Source organism: Arachis hypogaea, chromosome 10 (genome assembly GCF_003086295.3).
Source record: "Arachis hypogaea cultivar Tifrunner chromosome 10, arahy.Tifrunner.gnm2.J5K5, whole genome shotgun sequence".
Classification (NCBI taxonomy): Eukaryota; Viridiplantae; Streptophyta; class Magnoliopsida; order Fabales; family Fabaceae; genus Arachis; species Arachis hypogaea.
This window is the reverse complement of record NC_092045.1, coordinates 37,206,415-37,212,414: the sequence shown is the minus strand read 5'-3', so window position 1 is coordinate 37,212,414 and position 6,000 is coordinate 37,206,415.

Below are 6,000 nucleotides of genomic sequence, written 5' to 3'. Positions count from 1 at the left end.
CCCAGAAGTTAAATTCGATCTGAAAGAAGACGAATATCTGGAGATCCAAGAGCAGATTCAAAATAGAGGCTGGGAAATCCTAGCTAATCCTGAGATGAAAGTGGGAAGAAACATGGTCCATGAATTCTATGCAAATCCGTGGCTAACAGATAAGCAAAGAATAGAGGGAACTGCCTTCCACACCTTTCAGACTATGGTCAGGGGGAAGATTATTTACTTTCACCTTGACAAAGTAAGAGAAGTCCTCAAACTTCCTCAACTGCAAGATGATCCAGAATCCTTTAATTGGAGAATAGCTAAAGATAAAAAGCTGAATCAAGTTCTAGAGGACATATGCCTCCTTGGAACTAAGTGGATAACCAACACAAAAGGTGTCCCAAACCAACTAAAGAGGGGAGATCTCAAACTAGTTGCTAAGGGCTGGCTGGATTTCATTTGGCATTCTATACTTCACACAAGTAACCGTTCTGAAGTTACTGTAAAAAGGGCAGTGATGATTTACTGTATTATGTTGGGAAGAGAGGTGGATGTTCATCAGCTAATTCCTTGTGAAATGTACACAATTGCACAAAAGGAATCTACTGAGGCCAAATTGGCTTACCAAAGCTTGATCTATCTATTATGTAAGGATGCAGGTGTACAGATGGGAGTGGATGAGTTCATCCCAACTGAGCACTCAATCACTAAAAGGATAATGAATGGATCTCAAGCTCAAGACAACCCCACCAAGAGGAGGGCGTATGAGCTTAGAAGCATTGGGTTCGCTTAGAAGCATCTGTTACCAAGCTACAAGAAGTTGTGGATCAACTCAAAGAAGAGCAGCAGAATCAAAACAGCATACTTTGCAAATTGCTCAAGGAACAAAAGAAGCAAGGGCGTGAGCTACAGGAGCTGAAGCGCCAGAGGCTATCCCTTGAAGCGCCAGGTGTCCCACAGATTGAAGGAGCACCTATCTCCCAAAATCAAGGTTGTTGAGTCCTAACTCTGTGATCACTTTTGTTATTAGGGACCTATATTAGAATTGCATGAGCATTAGTATTAGGATTGCATGAGCATTAGTATTATTTTTATCAATTTGGGTATAATATAATTTTCTTATCATCATCAAACATGAATGAAATAGTAGATTTTTTTTCAAAGAGAAAGGGTGCAAATATCTTGAGTATATAAAAAGAAAAATTCAAATTATTTATACGTGGTGGCATTGCTTTAACTCTCTGAATGAAGGCATAAATAGTGCATAATTTTTTTTATACTGAAATTTAAGTAATGTTTGACTCTTGAAAGAAGGAGGTAAACAGAGAAATGTTATTGATAATCTGAAAAATCATGAAATTGATTCTTGAAGCAAGAAAAAGCAGTGAAGAACACAAAGCTTGCGAAAAAAAATTTTGCGAAAAATAAAGAAAAAGAAAGAAAAAGAAAAAAAGCAAGCAAAAAAAAAAGCCAATAACCCTTTAAACCAAAAGGCAAGGGTAAAAAGGATCCAAGGCTTTGAGTATTAATGGATAGGAGGGCTCAAGGGAATAAAATCCTGGCCTAAGCGGCTACATCAAGTTGTCCCTAATCATGTGCTTGTGTCATGAAGGTCCAAGTGAGAAGCTTGAGATTGGGTGATTAAAGTCGTGATCCAAAGCGAAAAGAGTGTGCTTAAAAACTCTGGGCACCTCTAACTGGGGACTCTAGCAAAGCTGAGTCACAATCTGAAAAGGTTCACCCAGTTAGGTGTCTGCGGCATTTATGTGTCTAATGGTAATACTGGAAAATAAGGTGCTTAGGGTCACGGCCAAGACTCATAAGTAGCTGTGTTTAAAAATCAACACACTAAACTAGGAGAATCAATAACACTATCTGCATGCTGAATTCTAAAGGAAGCCAATCATTCTGAGTTTCAGGGGATAAAATGAGATGCCAAAACTACTCAGAAGCAAAAAGCTATAAGCCCCGCTCATCTAATTTGAATTTGAGCTTCATTGAAGACTCTGAGATTTTATTACATCATGATCTTCTTTTCATCCTATTTTATTTGTCTAGTTGCTTGGGGACAAGCAACAGTTTAAGTTTTATGTTGTGATGAGCGGATATTTTATACGCTTTTTGGTAGTGTTTTCATATAGTTTTTAGAATGTTTTATTCACTTTTTGTTGTATTTTTATTAATTTTTATGCAAAAATTACATTTCTGGACTTTACTATGAGTTGGTGTGTTTTTTGTAATTTCAGGTATTTTCTGGCTGAAATAGAGGGACCTGAGCAAAAATCTGATTCAGGGGCTGAAAAAGGACTGCAGATGCTGTTGGATTCTGACCCTCCTGCACTTGACGTGGATTTTATGGAGTTACAGAAACCCAATTGGCGCTCTCTCAAATGCGTTAGAAAGTAGACATCTTGGGCTTTTCATCAATATATAATAGTCCATACTTTGCCAGAGATTTGATAGGCCAAACTAGCGTTTAAACACCAACCAGAGACCCTTTTCTGGCGTAAAACGCCAGAACTGGCACCAAAGCTAGAGTTAAACGCCCAAACTGGCATCCAAGCTGGCATTTAAACGGCACAAAGTGGGCTCTGGAAGTGAATTTCTACACTCCCTGCATCTAGTTACTCATTCTCTGTAAATCTAGGTTACTAGTTTAGTATAAAAACTACTTTTAGAGATTTATTTTGGAACTTATAACATTTTTGACAAATCCTATTGTATCTTCTACAGTATGAACCTCTAAACCCCATAGGTGGGGATGAGGAGCTCTGCTGTCTTTCCATGGATTAATGCAATTACTAATGTTTTCTATTCAATCACGTTTGTTTCTATTCTAAGATACTCACTCGTATTTTAACATGGAGAATGTGATGATCCGTGATACTTATTATCATTCCCCAACTTATGAACACGTGCCTGAAAACCACTTCCATTCTACATGAGCTCAATGTAGTCATTGGGCGACATCTTGAGTGTGTATCTCTTAGGTTTCTAATCCACGAGTTTGACCTGCATCTCCTGACAACAAAGTACTCAAACTCGTGAGATCTGAACCTTCATGGTAGAGGCTAGAACCAATTGGCAGCATTCTTGAGATTCGAAAAGTCTAAACCTTGTTTGTGGTATTCTAAGTAGGATCTGGGATAGGATGACTGTGACGAGCTTCAAACTCGCGAATGTTGAGCACAATGACAGTGTGCAAATGGATAAATGTATCCTACTCCGACACAAGTGAGAACCGACAGATGATTAGCCATGCGGGAAACTGTAGAGGACATGTTTTCACTAAGAGGACGGATGGTAGCCATTTACAATGGTGATCCCCCAACATACAGCCTGCCATGGAAGGGACATGCGTTTTTAGAAGAAGACAGTAGGAAAGCAGAAATTCAGAAGACAGAGCAACTCCAAAACCTCAACCTGCTCTCTATTATTGGATAACAAGTACCATTCTTTTCATGCTCTTTTACTTTACACAAACAAAATCCTTTTTATTATTAATCTCCTGACTAAGAGTTACAAGATAACCATAGCTTGCTTCAAGCCTGCAATCTCCGTGGGATCGACCCTTACTCACGTAAGGTATTACTTGGACGACCCAGTGCACTTACTGGTTAGTTGTGCGGAGTTGCAAAAGTATGATTGCAATTTCGTCCACTAGTGACGCTTTTGAAAGAGCATAGCACTCTCTTAGGTGGAGTCACGCTTGCCCCCAGCGCTCGCACCCATGCTCGCAAGCGAGCGTATTCGATGCTTACTTCAAAGAGGAACTGAACCATTTGCACTTGGCGCTCATTTTTCAAGTTCACTAACAAGCGCCATGCCCAAGCATCAGAATAAAGTCCAAAGGCCAAGAGGAAGTACATCAAGTGAAAACTTGGGGAAAGCACTATAAATAGATGAAGTTTTGAACTCAAAAGGAGGCTGGGACGCTGAGATCCAAAAAGCTAGGATTTAGATCACTACACCTTACATTTCTCATTTGCTTGTATTAAGTTTACTTTTACTTTCATGCAATTTCAATTCCTTTTCAGTTTTTTTAGAGCGATGATCAACTAAACCCCCATTTCATTAGGGGGAGGAGCTCTGTTGTAATTCAGATGAATTAATAAAATTCTTATTCTTCTCAATCCGCTTGTTGTAGGTAAGGAAAAGCTTTTGTGCTTCATAGATCCATTCACTATCGGAAGGGGGTTTGGATATACTTGAATATCTATGTGAGCCTTGGAAAAGGGATCATAGGATTCAGTTTGAAGATTCTCCCTCATAACTCTTTTGATCAACACATTCTTAGTTTGTACGTGACATATAACCTCTTTGAATTGAGTTCCTAAGGGTTGTGTGGCTCATGGATTAGAAATTTGAGCTTAACCTCTTCTCATGAACAATTAGATCAAGGAATTGGCAATTGATTGTGTTTAGAGAAATTAGGTTGCCAAGGGATTGGAACTCAATTATTGACAATCCGCCATAGATCTACTTCATATGATTGAGAATGAAGTTGAGAACCACTGATTCGTGAGGATCATAATATCTCCAATCCCTAATGAATCTGACCCGTTATACTTTTTCACTTTAATTCTTTTGCATTTCTAGTTTCTTTTACTTCCCAATACCCAGGATCCTTTTTACTTTCATGCAATTTGCATTCCCTTGTCATTTACATTCTTGCCATTTCTTTCTTGCCATTTAAGTTTCCGCTTTTTATTTTTCAGCAATTTACTTCTAGTTCTTTATATTCAGCCATTTAGATTCGGCACATTTACTTTCTATGTCATTGATGAACGGATAATTTATACGCTTTTTGGCATTGTTTTTAGTATGTTTTTAGTATGTTTTAGTTAGTTTTTATTATATTTTTATTAGTTTTTAGTTAAAATTCATTTTTTTGGACTTTACTATGAGTTTGTGTGTTTTTCTATGATTTCAGGTATTTTCTAGCTGAAATTGAGGGACCTGAGCAAAAATCTGTTTCAGAGGCTGAAAAGGACTGCAAATGCTGTTGGATTCTGACCTCCCTGCACTCGAAGTAGGTTTTCTGGAGCTACAGAAGCCCAATTGGCGCGCTCTTAATTGCGTTGGAAAGTAGACATCCTGGTCTTTCCAGAAATGTATAATAGTCTATACTTTGCCCGAGATTTGATGGCCCAAACAGGTGTTCCAAGTCAGCTTAAGAATTCTAGCGTTTAACGCCGGAACTGGCACAAGAATGGGAGTTAAACTCCCAAACTGGCACAAAAGCTGGCGTTTAACTCCAAGAAAAGTCTCTACACATGAAAGCTTCAATGCTCAGCCCAAGCACACACCAAGTGGGCCCAGAAGTGGATTTTTATGTCATTTACTCATCTTTGTAAACCCTAAGCTACTAGCTATCTACAAATAGGACCTTTTGCTATTGTATTTTCATCTTTTTTGATCACTTTAGATCTCTAGATCATCTTTGGACGTCTAGTTCTTAGATTATGGGGGCTGACCTCTCGGCCATGCCTAGACCTTGTTCTTATGTATTTTCAACGGTGGAGTTTCTACACACCATAGATTAAGGTGTGGAGCTCTGCTGTACCTCGAGTATCAATGCAATTACTATTGTTCTTCTATTCAATTCGGCTTATTCTTGTTCTAAGATATCACTTGTTCCTCAACTTGATGAATGTGATGATCCGTGACACTCATCATCATTCTCACCTATGAACGTGTGCCTGACAACCACCTCCGTTCTACCTTAGATTGAGTGGATATCTCTTGGATCCCTTAATCGGAATCTTCGTGGTATAAGCTAGAATTGATGGCGGCATTCAAGAGAATCCGGAAGGTCTAAACCTTGTCTATGGTATTCTGAGTAGGATTCAAGGATTGAATGACTGTGACGAGCTTCAAACTCGCGATTGTGGGGCATTAGTGACAGACGCAAAAGAATCACTGGATTCTATTCCGACATGATCGAGAACCGACAGCTGAATAGTCGTGCTGTGACAGAGCGCGTTGAACATTTTCACTGAGAGGACGGGTCTGTAGCCATTG